Below are 18,168 nucleotides of genomic sequence, written 5' to 3'. Positions count from 1 at the left end.
TATATATTTATACATGCACAGGCATACCTCAGAGATATTGCAGGTTTGGTTCCAGACCACTGAAATAAAGCAAATATCACAATAAAGCAAATCACACAAATTTGGTTTCCCACTGCATATAAAAGCTATCTTTACACTATCTTGTAGTCCATTAAGTGTGCAATGACATTATGTCTAAAAAAACAGTGTACACACCTTAATTAAAAATACCTTATTGTTAAAAATTTCTAACCATCATCTGAGCCTTCAGAGAGATATGATCTTTTTGCTGGTGGAGGGTCTTGCCTCAATGTGGATGGCTGCTGACTGGTCAGGGTGGTGGTTGCTGAAGTTTGGGGTGGCTGTGGCACCTCCTCCAAATAAGACAAAAATGAAGTTTGTTGCACCAACTGACTTTTCCTTTCACTAATGATTTCTCTGTAGCAAGCGATGCTGTTCGGTAGCATTTTATCCATGGTAGAACTTTCATAATTGGAGTCTGCCCTCTCAAATCCTGTCGCTGCTTTATCAACTAAGTTTATGTAATAGTCTAAATCTTTTGTTGTCATTTCAACAATCTTCACAGCATCTTCACTAAAAGTAGATTCCATCTCAAGAAACCACTTTCTGGGGTCAGCCTCGTGGCATAGTGGTTAAGTTCGTGCACTCCACTTTGACAGCCCAGGGTTCGCAGGTTTGGATCCCAGGCACGGACCTAGTAGTACTTATGAAGCCACGCTGTAGCAGCATCACACATAAAAAGAGGAAGATTGGCACAGATGTTAGCTCAGCAACAATGTTCCTCACAAGAAAAAAAAAAGAAACCACTTTCTTCATTCATTCATAAGAAGCAACTCCTCATCCTTTAGAGTTTTATCATGAGACTGCAGCAATTCAGTCACATCTTCAGGCTCCACTTCTAATTCTACTTTTCTTGCTATTTCCACGACATCTGCAGTTACTTCCTCCACTGAAGTCTTGAATCCCTCAAAGTCATCCACGAGGGTTGGAATCAACTTCTTCCAAACTTTTGTTAATGTTGACTTTTTGACCTCTTCCCACGAATCACAACTGTTCTTAATGACATCCAGAACAGTGAATCCTTTCCAGAGGGTTTTTGGTTGACTTTGCCGAGATCCATCAGAGGAATCACTATCTATGACAACATAGCCTTACCAGATAGATTTCTTACATAATGAGACTTGACAGTCAAAATTACTCCTTGATCCTTGGACTGCAGAATGGATATTGTGTTAGTAGGCAGGAAAACATTAATCTCATTGTGCATCTCTATTGTATGTTGTCAATGAGCAGTAATATTTTGACAGCAATCTTTTTTTCTGAGTAGTAGATCTCAAAAGTGGGCTTAAAATATTCAGTAAACCATGTTCTAATTAGATGTGCTGTTGTCCAGGCTTTGTTGTTTCATTTATAAAGCAAAGGCAGAGTAAAATTAGAATAATTCTTAAGAGCCCTAGTGTTTTTGGAATGGTAAATGAGCTTTGGCTTCAACTTAAAATGACCAGCTTCCTTAGCCTCTAACAAAAGAGTCAGCCTGTCCTTTGAAGACTTGAAGCCAGCCATTGACTTCTCCTCTCTAGTTATGAAAGTCCTAGGTGGTATCTTCTTCCAGTATAAGGTTGCTTTGTTTACATTGAAAATCTGTTATTTAGTGCAGCCACCCTTGTTAATTAGCATAGCTGGATCTTCTGGATACCTTGCTGCAGCTTCTACATCAGCGCTTGCTGCTTCACCCTGCACTTTTATGTTATGGACATGACTCCTTTCCCTAAACCTCATGAACCAACCTCTGCTACCTTCAAACTTTTCTTCTGCAGCTTCCTCACCTCTCTCAGCCTTCAGAGAATTGAAGAGAGTTAGGGCCTTGCTCTGGATTAGGCTTTGACTTAAGGAAATGTTGTGGCTGGTTTGATCTTCTATCCAGACCACTAAAACTCTCCCCGCGTCAGCAATAAAGCTGTTTTACTTTCTTATCATTCATGTGTTCACTGGAGTAGCACTTTTAATTTCCTTCAAGAACTTTTCCTTTGCATTCACAACGTGGTCAGCTGTTTGGTGCAAGATACCTAGCTTTTGTCCTATCTTGGCTTTGGACATGCCATCCTCACTAAGCTTAACCATTTCTAGCTTTTGATTTAAAGAGAGAGACATATGACTCTTCCTTTCACTTGAACACTTAGAGGCCATTGTAGGGTTATTAGTGGGCCTAATTTCAATACTGCTGTGTCTCAGGGAATAGGGAGGCATGAGGAGAAGGAGAGAGATGGGAGAACAGCCTGTCAGTGTCAGTGTCAGAATACATGCATCATTTATACATTAAGTTCACTGTCTTACATGGGTGTGGTTTGTGGCACTCCAAAACAATTACAGTAGTAACTTCGAAGATCACTAATCACAGATCACCATAGCAAATATAATAATAATGAAAAAGTTTGAAATGTTGCAAGAATTACCAAATGTGACAAAGAGACACAAAGTAAGCAAATGCTGTTGGAAAAGTCACTCAATAGACTTGCTCAATGCAGGATTGTGACACACCTTCAATTTGTAAAAAAAACGCAAAATCTACGAAGCGCGATACAGTGAAGTACAATAAAAAGAAGTATGCCTATTTATATATTTTCTATGTATCTATGCAGTGAATATCTTGACACTTTGATCTTTATTAACCCAGAAGAAGAATTATCTTCCTTTTCAAATTGTTCCAGTTTTCACAGACATTTTTAAACAAAGGCAGTTTTATTTTCTTTAAATATTAACGGCTAATAAGTGAAATATGTTTCTATCACTTTCCTGTTACTACTAAATTGCTTCTTCTTTATGCAAGTAAGCATGGGGGTAACAAGTTTTATCTTTCATGTTGTAAGTTTTGCATCAAATTTTCCACTGTAATGTGTTCTAAAATCATTAAAGAAGATATTTTGGTATACACTGGAAACTTATTTTCATTTCATCCCATAAATATATAACTACATCTATAAGTAAATATTTTATGCATGTTACATTTTAACTATGAATATAAATCACTGGATTATAAATAAAATATCTAAGCATATGATGAGACCATATGTATGGTTTTGCTTGTATATTTTAGGTTTTCTTCTTATTTTACTCTCAGTTGTAACAGTTGAACACATATTAAGCTAAAGATTTCTCGGTTTGTTCACAGGTAGTTTGTTTTATTTGTAAATAGAAAGTTTAATATTTAACAGTCAGTTAAAATGTTGGTATTGCCTAAAATTGAACCACATTTGGGTGAAAAAACTTTTCTCAGTAAAATCAGAAATTAATATTTTTGTGAATTATTGAAACTGTAAACCAAGTTTTTGACTAGAGGTTTAGAACCACGTAAACATCATTAAAATAAGCATTGTGTTGGCATGGCTATTGATTTCCTTCAAGGCAAATGTTGTTGCCTTTGCCTGGGGAGTCTCTTTGCATTGACTTACCTGTCTTAAATTCTAGTTCAGAGCAGTAAACTAAAGTATTGCCTGATTTGGTAAAATTGAAACTGCAGTTTTGGATCATTTTAATGATTAGGATATAAGAAAACCTGAAATCAAAATTTAGTCAGGCAGTAAGTTTACCAGGAGACTAGAACTCTAGGCTCCTTTAGCAATCATAACTCTCAGGTGGAAATTTGGTCTTTGAGAGTATGGTATTTTGTTCGTTTGTTTTTAAAAGAACTTTTGGGAGGTTTGATCCTTTTCCTGTCTTCGAGGTATTCCTAGCTACAAGTATAAACCTTTGTTATGGTATTTCTGAGTACATACAGGAAAATGAAGAAGCTTGATTGGCCACTGTCCAGTCTAAATGGCCATCACTGAAGAAATATTACAGATGTAATACTCATTTGATGCAAGAGGTTGAATTATAAGAGCTCCAACATCTAAGAGTTCATATAACTGTGATGGTCTTTAATATACGTGAAGAAAAACGTGAAGGTCAGCATATGTGGAGAAGGTGGAAAAAATACAAGAAGTTAGGAGCAGAGATTATATGATTTAATAATGATCATCACTATATACCCCATGGGGTACCATTGTTTTAGGTGGGTTTTTTTGTTTTTCCTTCCCCAAAGCCCCAGTGTAGAGTTGTACGTTCTCATTTATAAGTCCTTCTAGTTCTTCTATGTTAGCCCCCACCACAGCATGGCCACTAACAGACAAGTGGTTTGGTTCCATGACTGGGAACCAAACCCAGGCCGTCAAAGTAGTCAAAGGCTGAACTTCAACCACTAGGTCCCCAGAGCTGGCTCACCACTGCTTTAGTTTTAAAAAGCAGCTGTGAGACTGGCTTATTTAGGAGCACAATTCTATTCTCAATCAGATTCTAGCAGGGGGAAGAAAGAAAGCACCATTTCTGAAGTCCCTCTGTGCCCAAGAAGCCATCCTGCTTCTGTTTCTTGATCTGAACTCACGAAACAGACTGAAAGTGGTTTTTTTTTTTTAACTTTAAACTCTTTCACTAAACCCCAAACTTTTAAAACATATGGCTAAGCCAGATGATTATGAAGCTACCTAACTTTCTATGATTCTAAAAATTCTTTCTCCTCCTCAAATTTAAGTCCACGCACCCTGAGGTGGAGAGAATCAAGCTCATTATGTTGTTTATCCCAGGTAACTATAAAAAGTGCAAACTTCTAAGTTTCACACCCAACAATTAACTACTTTTCTATCTTTACTACTGTGAGTATAATTGGATTTGAATGAACAGGATAAATCTAAGAGTAAGCTCTATATGTGGTGGCAGAAAAATTCAATAACTAAATCCAATGTAAGCATTGTGAATATATACTTCGTTAAAAATATTGAGGAAAATATAATAATCAAACCAATATTAATATCAACATTCCCAATCAATCTCTACATCACTCTTCAATATATATCTCTCATTAACTGTAACTCTATACAATGTTAATTGAAGTATTTTTTGTGGTTTATATTTCTTTTGGCCCTTTTTGACAAAACTTAGCTCATTACTAACATATAAGCATTCAGTACATGACTATTGACTGAAGTTATTGACAAAAAGAATGAATGAAATAGATAACTGGTATAACTATAAAATCTAATTCTAACTAACTTTAAAATATAATTCAAGCTATTTTAAGTTAACTCAAGCTTAAAAACCCAAGAAGTTACATCTCAGAGTTAAATCTCTTATAGTTTAAAGGCAGAGAGGCTCATTTTCCCACACAAGAAAAATCTTTCTACTCTTCCTAGAAATTCCATACCCTGGGAACTGTGTCTAAATCATTTTTACCCCTAATAATTCCTTTCTTTTCAATGTGTAAAATTGCTCAAGATGCTTCATTTTTAACTACAACATCAAAACCAAAATGTTTCCCCTTCTCTCATCCTTCTGCCTACTTTCTATCTCCTTTGTCTAATTAATCTGACTTTTCCTTCATAACATCATTGATACTGATTTGTTGAAGGGCATAAATGTCTCATTATTATGAAAAATAAGGACAACACTTCAAACTCAATCTGACCTAATCTCTCTACAGTACTTGAAATTGAAGCCCACTCTCATTTTTAGTACTAATATCTATCATCTATGTCGCTCAACTGCAATCATATCTTTTCCCTGGATTTTTCTTTCCTTTTCAGAGTACTTCTCCAACCATACACACTTAGGGTTTTTTTTCACTCTAAGTTTTAACCACTGGCTTTTTCTTCTTTCCTCTGTTTTTCTCTTTCCATCTAGGCTAATTTCAGTTTACGCTTTCATTGAAAGAGCTCCTTTAATTCATAGCTTCAATCACCTATAAACCAATGCTTCCTAAATCTACAACTCTAAGCAAGCCTCCCACTTGAACTCAGGCATTGTATTTCTGTCCCCTTAATGATGTCTCTACATATGAATATTTAAGTGGTATCTCAAGTTCATGCACCAAAATGAACTCAGCCCCAAAATACCTTCTTTGGTGAATCTTCCTTCCATTCTTCTGGTCATATTAATGACAGATATTCACCTAAATTCATATTCTTCTCCTCATTATTGGAAAACAGTTAAAATAGATGTCAGCCTCTCTTGCTCTTAGGTGTGGCCATAGGACTGAGTTACAACAGATAGAATGGGAGAAGAAGTAATATGTTCTATTTACGCACATGCCCCAGGACATTCCCCATGAATGATCCTTCATTCTAATTTTCTTTCAGCTGGAAAGAACCATGAGACAAACTTGATTATTATAAATTGGAAGTTAGGAAAATCTCTGTCAGTTTAGGGACCTGAATGACTGTGTGAAGAGAGCTGCCCCACATAATTCCATTTTATGAGCAAGGAATAAATTTCTATTGTACTTACACCATTAGTCATTTTGGGGGACTTTATTAATTTGAATACCCTAAAAAATAGAGATGACTAGGCCCAAAACTTGGATGTCACCATAAACCTCTGCATTTCTTTGATCTAATTAATCATGTCGCTGTAGACACACATGTGTGCATATATGCATACACATCTATCCATCTATCTATCTATCCATCTTTCTATCTATCTATCTGTCTATCTATCTGTCTCTCTATCTATCTATCCAGCTACCCAGCTAGCTGAATATTCATTGCATTTTCCCTTTTAGATTCCCACAATCATTTAATTCAGGTCTCCATCTTTTCTTACCTAAACATTTACAATGAACTCTTAATAGGTCTCTCTAAATATAACCTCACCCCTGTTTATCCTCCATCTACCCTCAATATTGTATTCAAAATAATTTTTCATAAGTAAATGCCTAATTATTTACCTCGTCTGCTCAAAATACTTCAATTATTTTCATTAATTTTTAACTCATTTATTTAACATTTTTGAGACTATGATTTATACATTTCTGCTTAGATTGACATCTAAATGAGCATAATATCCAGTTTTTAAAAACTTTTTTTAATGAAAGAATTAGACACATAAAAAACAACTATAAAACCACAGACCTTCTTCCCTGTACATAGGATAAAATTCAAACCCCTTGGCATAACATGAAAGGACTTAGTGAAATTCTAGAAGTTATTAAACAGCTGTTTTCAGAGCATTTGGGAGAAAAAGCAATGATCATTAGGAGCCATCATAGGCTCACAAAGAATAACTTCTTTTTTGATAGAGTTGCTAGACTGGCAAATTAGGTAAATTTTATAGGCAAACTTTGTTGATTTCAGCAAAGCAATGTTTGTCCTCAGTAAAGTTCTTTCATTGATATCCTTGGAAGAGAATGGGAAAATATTAGTTGGAAGGCAAAATATTAGAATGCCAGTTGATGGATACATGATAATTAAAGGTCTTCATATGTTTGTTACTAAGTTTTTCCCACCTGTTGCTTTTCAAAATCTTAATAAACTGTCTAAAATCATAAAAGTCAAGCTAATACAATTTTAAATTTAAAAAACTGATTAAATATATTAAATGGAAGAACTGAAATTCAGAAAAATAGTTCAGCATACTTAGGCTCAAATCAGCAAAAGAAGATAAGAGATCTACGATATATTTGTTGTGAAATTTCATTCCAGGATAGACTACTGTGCTAGACTATTTAAAGTATAAATTGTCTTTCCACCAATTTAATGGGCTTTTGAATTAGGTATTATTATTGTGCTTGCAATTTATAGATGAAGATTTCCAAATTCTCACAAATTAGAAGTCTTGACTAAAGCCACTCATCCTTTAAAATATAAAACTAGGTTTGGCACATAGTCTTTTTACCATGAAGTACACGCTCTTACCATCACCTAGCCCTGCATTTCTGTTGAAATTTAATGGGAACATTGTTTTAAATTAAGTGTTTTATGTGTTTATATTCAAATAATTCATGTCACCAGAACAGAGTTGCAGAAATGTGACTTAGCAAGAGCCATACAAAAAATAAAATGACAGCAGTTTTAGGTGACTGTAGCTTCAAATAGTGGAGACCAGAATCTTTTAGGAAAAATCTTCAGTTACATGTAATTTAAAACCCAACTCAACCTGACTTAAACCAAAAGAAAATTTATAATCTTAAGTAGCATGAAATTCATAAGTACCTGGCTCCAGGATAGGTGTGGTAAATGACTCAGTGATGTTCCCAAGATCTCCTCTCCTTTTTATCTCTTTTCTTTGTCCTCCAACCTCAGTGTTTGAACTTTGTCCTACCTGTTCTCAGCTAAAGGTGACTGGAGGGATTTCAGGCATGTTCCTATATCTATAGCAACAAACAAACAAACGATCTTAGATTTTAGTGTCTCCTTCTCAGAGGAATCAATTCTCAGAAGACCAGAGTAGATCAGAACCAGCTCAAATTCCCACCCTTAGACCATAATAAGGAGAAGTAGACCATAGCTCTCTTAGACCAAATATGATTTGCCCCTGGAGCCAGAGATGGTGTTACCCTGCCTTAAGCTTTTCTGAGGCAGTGGAAGACATCCAAACAAAATCAGTCTGTGCTACAAAGAAGAAGGAAAACTGGGTGTTTGACAACCAAACTTCTCTACTGCATCATGTAATAGAAATTACTCCCCAAATAGATTCAGTCCTATGATCTATTCACAAAGGTGGTCCTTCATCCTAAATCAAATACCGTGAGGTGTCTGTAACTATATGAACTGTTTTTGTTTTCACCTCATGTCCAGTCAACATATTTTTGAGATTAATCCCCAAAATACACTTAATGAAATACAGAAATGAGCATTACAGAAGTGGCTGATGATTGTGTAAAGATTTGATCTTTTAGAGGAAAAGGAATAGGCAGCATTAAACTAATGTAAATAAATTCCCCAATAATTAAAAATTCACTTTACAAGGTATAATTAATAAATAATTTGTTTTATTACTATCTTTATTGCTGTTATTTTTATTTCACAATTACCCTTCTCAGCTATATAACCCCAGTCTTCTTCCCTTTTTAAATGTCTTCTCTCATGAGTATTCAACTTTCCTACAGTAGTGTCCCCGATTCCTGCCTGCTTAACGCTGATACCAAAACTCAGTATTGCTTACCAAAATCCTAGCTCTTTGGTTATAAGGAACAATCCTTCTTTGTAGACTATTTAGCAACTCTTTTACTTGAATATGCACCATTCACCACCACCATCCAATATTGTTTATCAAAGTATGTTTTTCAAATACATAAAGTATTCTCTCAAGGAGGAAATTTGAGGAAAGAAAATTTCTATGACATTTTGTATTTTCCAGTTCGCCTCAGTGAAACTGTGCTCATTTACTGAACACCATCATTTAAAAAGACAACATCTACGTCAGTGAGGTTTGTGGAAACTAAACCAACTGCTAAGAAAAAGTAGAAACAATCTGAAGATGAAATGACCTATAGAAAAAAATCAAAATTCTCTTCAAATATTTGAAGAACTTGGAAAGGCAGAAAATGTTGTGAATGAAATGTAAATCATTTTTAACTAAATGTAAAGGTAAACATTTTTAACCATAGGAGCATTTTTGTATGGATATACAAACATATTAATGAAACAGAGGCCACAGCTTTTCAAATTTAGACTGTTATTATTTCATAAATTGATATTTTCTACTATCTAATGTGAATATTTTTCATGCAATTACATTTGTTTAAGAGTATGCTTTTAATCAAAGAGGTTTTGAGCATAGGAATAATATAATCAAAATTACTCACTATTAATATTAAACTAGGACGATTCTTGGAACAGATTTGAGTGTAGAGAAACTGGAGATAGTTGGGCCAGTTGTGCCTGTGCCATCCAAAGTTGTAAATAACAGTTACATATGACTATTGAGCACTTGAAATATGGCGAGCATCACAGAGGAACTAAACTTTTTATTTTATTGAATTTAATTAACTCAAATTTGAATAGCTACATATGGTTGATGGCTCGCATATTGGACAATAGAGATCAAGTCCCTTTCCGTCATCACAGAAAGTTCTAATGGATAGTACTGTTTTGATAGACATAGAAAAATATGGACAACAGTGTTGGGTTTGTGATAGAAAAGGAACTAAGTCAAATCCAGAAATTAGTTAAAAGGATAGGCTGACAGGCCTTTAAGACTGATTGAAAATTAGGTTCTGAGTGAATCAAGGAGCCCTCTAGCTAGGGGGCTGGATTGATGCCTGAGAAGCAAATCTTTAGAATGCATACTTTTAAACTACTTAGAAAAAGATAAAGATAAAAACGTATTTTCATATAAGCAGTAACAACAGGTAATTTTATCCTGCAAGAGTAAAATTATTTAATAGTCAGTGCTCTTTGCATTTGGGCTACTATAGAAGCACTTAATATGTTGCTTTATTTAATCCTCACTTGCAATCCTATAGTATAGTATTAATTTACTGTGTAATATTGCTATTTTCCCCATTTTACGCAGGCAGAAACAAAGGCTTAGAAAAGGTAAGTATTGTATGAAAGATCACATGTCTAGATAATAACAGAACAGAGATATCAACCTTCACTATTCAACACTAGCATCCAAATTTTTAATTGCTCGGCTGTACAGCCTCATGTTCTATAAAGACATAGCACTTTTCCATCAAAATCTATAATAAATCTGATATTCTTACTTTTTCTGAACACATAGTGAAAGCATCCACTTGTGTTAAGGCAAAACTAGTTCTATAATTAATATGAACTACAAATTTAAATATTTAGTATAACATTATAGTAAGTATAACATCATAGTAATAACTCAACTAGAAAATAAATAAGATTACTTTAAGTCACACTGTAACAACTTTATTTCTTGTGAGAAAAATCTGAGAACTACACAGTTTTTGCATCATAAATATATCATCATGATGATACAGTTTGGATTTTTATTTTTAATTTCCGACCTCCATCAGGTTTTTCTCAACGAGAGAATTATTTAAACTTACTACTGTCTCTATTCCAGAGTGTCCTACACATGTTAATACATAATTTGAGTTAATAATTTATTACACACGTACCTTGTGAAAAAGAATAAAACATTTTACAATTACAACAAAATGACACGATTAGGGCTAAAACGTGTTTCCATTTCCCCTGACTCAGTAATAGAAAGAAGTTCCTTGAAGAAAACTAACCGACTTCTTTGTCTTTCTGTCTCCACTAGTAAGCATCTTGCTTAGAACAAAATCTTCAGGACTTGCATCTCTCAGAGAGTCTGTTTCACATGAGTCTGATTGTTAAATGGTGTCTTTGGTTGACAGAAACTTCTATTATTTGGAAGTGAAACCCAGGGTATAAAGAGCAATTCATGTTCAAAGAAAAGAGGTGAATTAGATATTTGTTGATGCTGTTAGAAACATTATTGATACTTTTCTCCCCAGCATTTCTCTCTGATACTATCCTCAGACATGGAGCTCACCTCTCTGCATCATAACAAGAGTCACAAAAACAATGCAGAGGAGAAAGCATTGTAAAATTTATAAAATATTCTAGCAAAAAGAATGGACAGGGTTTTGAGACTCTTCAGAGAAATGATGCTTGGAACTCGTAGCAAGAACACTAGACAGGCAGGCCCTTAAAGGACAGAGATTGTTTCAAGAGAGGGAATAAGGAGGAATTAAAACTGAAGAACCAGCCATGTGGGTCCCATCCTGAAGACCTGAGTCCTTTGTCTCTTATGGGTACCATCAAATGAGGTAAGAGCCAGGCTTAATTTTTCTACTCATCTTCATCCAGTATCATAGAACTTCAGTACAATTCCAGGATTCTTAGAGAAATAAATATTTCAATTTGTATTACTGTTCACTACTGAAAATTAAACTCTTTTTTCAAACCCGAGAAACAAGCAAGAGTATGTGACTAAGTAATTTTTAATATCTTTGAGAATTTTCTGATGTTGCTTGGGGGGAAAAGAAAGGAAGAAAGAAATTTGTAACTGGCGTCTCTGCTAATTAGCCCCTATCTGACACTGTTAGGGAATGAAATTTTCTTGCTGAATATGTCTGATCAACAGCCACAGATGCATTGCTATTATTTGTTGCTTACATTTGATTAAGAGCCACAGGTTCATTGCTTATTATTTCTGATGAATGATTCACACCTGGCATCCCAAGATAATGGCTCCAAGTTGTCATGACCAAGGTTAATCCATATCATGAGAAAGGTAGGGTAGCTTTCTATCCTGCATATAAACCAACACTTTGGGCCTATCCTTGAGATCTTCTGCAAACAATTTGCTTCATGGGGCTTAAGTTCTTTCCCCACAAACCTTTGTTAAATCATGCCACAACTTAGTCTTCTTTCTGGTTTCCTTGTTAGTAAAATGTTCACATATGCTTATGATCAATTTGTCTAAGACATTTGGTTTCATAGGTGGTATTCTGAATATGGTCATGCAGAACAACTCCAGGATAGTTCTCCAGGGTCATCCAAAGGGGCATTGGCTGCAACTTCAGTAAGGATTCGGTGGCAAGCAGAAACTCCTACAGCTAACCACCCAGTAACTGCCTCCATCTGACAACATAACCAATAGGCTTGTCCACTTCTGTACATATTCCACAGGACTAAGATTCTCAGGTGATATATAGTATGCCCAGTGAAATTTAAATTTCAGATATGACTTTGTTTTTTTACTATAATACGTGGGATATACTTACATTAAAAAAGTTTTTGTTGTTTATCTGATTCAGATTTAATTGGCATTCTCTAGTTCACAGATCAGAGAAGGAAGGAGCCTGGAAATTGGTTATATAACTTGCCTAACAACCTTTTAAGGATGAAAATGACATCCTTCAAGACTTTTCCTCTGGAGAACAAGTAGGTCAACATGGAGTTAGAGCCTCAAGAACAAAAGAGAGTTACTGTAAGAGTAAGAGGTACTGTAAGAGGATTGTAGGGGTTAGAATCAGCTACCTCCTTTGGGAGAAATTCAGCTCTTAGAGAAACTTGAATAGGGTACTTAAGCAGGGACCCTGCTACGCTGAGGCACATTGGTTCACATCTCATTAGAAAACAACAACAAACAAATAATAATTTCCTTTATCCATCTCTATACTAGCTATTGCAAATGGAGGCATTTATATAATTTCACATGGAACTGAGTTGGGATTCAAATTGCAAGTGCTTCCTTGATTAACTGGGCAAAAGAGACCCTATTATTTACTCTCTCCAAACCACACTTTTGTCATCTTACATCAGTAAAGGAATACTACCCATCTAAGGGCTAGGAGGAGTTTCCATACAAGTAATGCTCTCAACTTAGTGCTTGAATTATATTAGGCACTCAACATAGTTTAATTAGTATTACTAGAAAGATATATATGTGTGTATATATATATATATATATATATATATATATATATATAAAGTATAAATGATGGCAATTATTTTAACCAATCTAGACTTCACTTTACACAATATCCTTACTCTTAGGGCAGTACTCTGGGGCAGAGTAAATATTAAAAACGTATTTGTTGAAGGAATGAGTGTATTCAGATAATTCAATTTAAGCATATAACTATTGTCCTGTGACAACAACTTAGAACCAGTTTCTGTCATCTTGCCTTAGATTTCCAAAACGTTGCCTTTATGCTTATAAAAGTTGTTTTTATGAAGCTATATTTTAATTTGCATACCTTCAGTAGTGATTTCCACTTTCTTCTGGTCTGAAGGAGTTTTATTTAATTAATCTATGATGGAAGATGGAAAATTCATCTCTTAGTTAAATATCAATGTTATTCTAAAAAAATTATTTTATTTTTTAATTTTTCTTCCCTTATGGGATTTTATAGCTACCTTGTTTATAAACTATTGTGAACATGAAATTATTACTTTTCATTTGCAGATTAAGAAGAAATCATTGTGAAAATAGAAAACATTACTACTACGATTATAAAGTATATCTAAATTATTGCTAAAACTATTGTTGTAATAGCGTAATTTTAGTTTTCATTATTCATAATTAAAAAGGGAACATGTTAGTGAATTTTTAGAAAGATTATTATAATAAAATAATTCCTTGCTTCCAAATTTCCACATTTAATATTATTCTTACCAGCATTTGTGCATATATCTACCATAACTCAGTAGCTAAAAATAATAAAGGAACTTTCTCTTTCACACAACAGAAACCGACTTCTAAATTAACGCTCCTTCATGTATCCAGTCTCTTCACAATAGGAATTGATGATCTATTATTTCATTGGATTTAGAACTTTTGACAAGAAGATCTGGTAATTCAGAGAATAAAGCTGAGTGTGGATGAGCAAGATTAAATTCTATACAAAAACAAAAAGAAAGAGCTAGAGAGAAATTCATATTGATATCAAACAAATGTTTTGATGAAGCTTTTGAAAAATAGAATAGATACCAATCAAACAAAGTGCACTACATACAACGCAACCAAGAACAGATGAGAAGGGCTGATGTCAGGGTAATAATGAATAATAAAATTATTCAATACCAACTCTCATTTTACCTGATTATTACCAGTTCTTTGATTGAAATATATATGAGAAAATTGCATTGGTAAAGCACTAAATATATTTCAATTATTGAATTTGCCATCAATCTATTGCCAAAAATGATCCACCATCAGCATTTTGAGTTACCTACAACAGGGCTGAATCAGAATGACGCATTGTAAAGAAACATAAATCTACAGTTAACAAAAGCTGTGGTATTGAAAAATACTAATAGTCATAGTAACTGAGCACTTTTTATGTGACCAGTCATGTGCCAAATGCTTTATTTTCTTTTTCTTGTTTATTGTTCTCAGAAATCCTCGGGTAGGTATTACTGTCATTTCCATTTTGTAGATAAGAAAACCAGCTTAAAAATTAACTAAAGGGAAGCAGGGCAGCAGGAGGGTGAAAGGAGGCATGAGGCATATAGTATGGTGATGAATGGTAATCAGTCTTCGAATGGTGAACATGATGTAGTCTACACAGAAATTGAAATATAATGATGCCCACCTGAAATTTATATAATGTTATAAACCAATGTTACCTCAATAAAGAAAAGAAAGAAGTTGACTAAATTACTAAATCTCACATTAACAATAAGTGAAAGAGCCAGGATTGATTTATTTCTCTATTTCTCTTTCTTTCTCTCTCTCTCTCTCTCTCTCTATCTCTTGATCTCTATCTATCTATCTATCTACCTAACCATCCATCCATCCATCCACCTGTCTATCTATCCATTGATCAATCTATCTATCTATCTATCTACCTATCTATCTATCTATCCATTGATCGATCTATCTATCTATCTATCTATCTATCTATCTACGTATCTATGTATCTAGGTCCTCTGACTGCAAAACTCTTGCACTATAGGTTCTGCCTGGTCAATATATCATCATAAACTGATTCAATTCTTCATTAGTAGAATAGACTAAATAGTGATACACAGCCCTGAGGGTTATTGTATTACTAAATGAGAAATCATTTGAAATCTGTGAAAACTATTAAGTGTAATATCATTCCAGATATTTTTACTACTGACACATAGAAAGTTCAGCCACTAGGTTTACTAAAAAAAATAAGATATGGAACAAAGCTCATGATGCCTACAGTATAGTTTGACAATTTCATATATAATTAAAAATAGACAATGGTATCCAAGTTTCTTAAAGAGTTCAGAGGAAAGAGAGGTTAAATATGAAAAAGAGTGGTCAAGAAGGGTAAGAGAATGCTCAAATAAGTAAAAAACTAGTACAGGGCATTTTAGGACACTGTGCCAGGACTAAGCAGAATTCAGGAGAACTTATGTAACTCAGTTGGTTAAATTTTGTGCAATATGAGTTTCTAATTCCCCATATCCTGATCAACGTTTTCCTTTTTTTTTTACTTTTTATTGAGATTATGATAGTTCACAACCTTGTGAAATTTCAGTTGTACCTTATTATTTGTCAGTCATATTATAGGGTCACCACTTCACCCTTTATGCCCACCCCCCACCTCCATTTCCTCTGGTAACCACTAATCTGTTCTCTGTCCATGTGTTAAACTTCCACATATGAGTGGAGTCATACACAGATTGTCTTTCTCTATCTGGCTTATTTCACTTAACAGAATACCCTCAAGGTCCATCAGTGTTGTTGTTAATGGGACGATTTTATCCTTTTTCTGTGGCTGAGTAGTATACCATTGTTTATATACCATATTTTCTTTATCCGATCATCAGTTGATGGGCACTTAGGTTGCTTCCTTGTCTTTGCTATTGTGAATATTGCTGCAATGAACATAGGGGTGCGTGGGTCTTTTTGAATTTCTGATTTCAAGTTCTTTGGATAGATACCCAGCAGTGGGATGACTGGGTCATAGGGTATTTCTATTTTTAATTTTTTGAGAAACCTTCATACTGTTTTCCATAGTGGCTGCATCAATTTGCATTCCCACCAGCAATGTATGAGGGTTCCTTTTTCTCCACAACTTCTCCAACATTTGCTATTTTTTGTTTTGGTTATTTTACCCATCCTAATGGGTGTAAGGTGATATCTTAGTGTAGTTTTGACTTGCATTTCCCTGATGTTGATCAATATGTTTTATTTTTAACCAGTAAAGAAAGTGAAAAGTGAGGCCAACCCCATGGCGTAGTGGTTAAGTTCACACACTTCAAGTCAGCTGCCAGGGGTTTGTGGGTTTGGATCCTGGGCGTGGACTTACACACTGCTCCTCAAGCCATACTTTGGCGGTGTCACACATGCAAAATAGAGGAAGGCTGGGAGAGATGTTAGCTCAGGGACAATCTTCCTCACCAAAAAAAACGGTAACTAATTTTAATGTGCATGACTTTTTAAAAAGTGATTTTGCACATATTCTATAAGATGAAACTTTTATAATTAACTTTCTGTGAAGACGTCTGTCCATACTGGCTCATTATTTGCTTTTGGTTTGCCAAGTGTCTCTTCTTCTAGTTAGAAAAACTTTTCATTGATAGGATCTTAGTCCTGTATGATATGAGTTGCAAATATTTTTCAAATAATTATCTCTTTTGACTATGCCTATATAGATTCGGTTGTGAAAATTAAAACATATCTTTGTTTTAATTTTTTTTCTTTTATAGATTCTGCATTTTGTGCCATGCTGAGAAAAGTGTTTCTCCATTTTGAGATATTTTTTTAAAAAATTTTTCTTTTATGGTTTCTTCTAGGATTTTTGTGGTTTTTATTTTTACATTTAAATATTTGATCCATATGGGATTCTCCCTGGAGTAAAAGTATGAGCTAGGATTCAAATTTATTTGTTTTCCATGGGTCTGCACAATTATTGAAATAGCATTTATTACAAAAATGAAACTCCAGCTTTATAACTCATTAAGTTTCTAAATGTCCTTGGGTATATTTAAAAATGGTCTCATACAATAATCTGTCAGTTTACGCATCAACATTACAGGGCTTTAAAAAGCACTATAATTTTATAAGATGTATTACAGTAGAGCTAGTCTTTCAACATTGTGCTTCAATTTCAGAAATTTTATGGACACCTTGCTTGCTTACTTCTTCACAGGAACTTTAGATTCCAGTTTTGTAGTTCAAAAATCTCTTGTTTTTATTTGAGATCCCCTTAAGTTTATGGCTTATCTCAGGAGAAATTTTAGCTTTAGTATGTTAAGCCTCCTGGTTTTCAAATAGCAGATAGGATAGCTGAGTTCTCTGACATTTTCTCCCTTAATATCCACATCCAACCTAAGACAAAGCAAACTAAACTTGCCAGTCTAGCCTGATCGAGAAGGCCCTGAGGTTTAGCCTGACTGTGCCACTCTCAGCATCTGTATGAAAAACTCAACTGGTTGAGACCATCCGTCCATCAATGGAATGACAAGATCAGCTGACAGCAGAGGCAGGGGTAGACCCTCCAGGTCTCTCAGTGTGAGAGAGAACAGGGAGAGAGGCTCGGGGTCCACAGCCAATGAGGACTGAGGGGAGACGGAGGCAGCTGAGAGAAAAATGACATGATTACCCAGAAGCCTGGCCTAAAGTCAAAGGAATAAACCAAACCAAACACCCCAGCAGCAGCACTGAGTCCCACAGGGGAAGCAAGCACTACCACGTGCCCCTACAGGGGAAGCTGTGCATTTCCTTACGCATCCTTCTCCCAGTGCCAGTTAATTGTGCACCAGCACATCCCAGCCCAATTGTGTTACTTATTTATTGTCTATCTCCCCTCTTTTATTTTATTTTAATTTCTTTATTTTTTTTTTAAGGATTGGCACCTGGGCTAACTGTTGCCAATCTTTTTTTTTTTTCTGCTTTATTTCCCAACCCCCCCCCCCCCCCCCCCCC

General features: G+C 34.8%; 1 pseudogene; it reads right to left on the bottom strand.

The window, feature by feature from the left end:
• Positions 1–242: 242 nt before the first annotated feature.
• LOC124240867 (tigger transposable element-derived protein 1-like) lies at positions 243–2,187 on the bottom strand (annotated as a pseudogene).
• Between the last annotated feature and the right edge of the window lie 15,981 nt (positions 2,188–18,168).

This window comes from Equus quagga, chromosome 6 (genome assembly GCF_021613505.1).
Source record: "Equus quagga isolate Etosha38 chromosome 6, UCLA_HA_Equagga_1.0, whole genome shotgun sequence".
NCBI classification, from domain to species: domain Eukaryota; kingdom Metazoa; phylum Chordata; class Mammalia; order Perissodactyla; family Equidae; genus Equus; species Equus quagga.
This window is presented reverse-complemented; position numbering and strand designations above follow the sequence as displayed.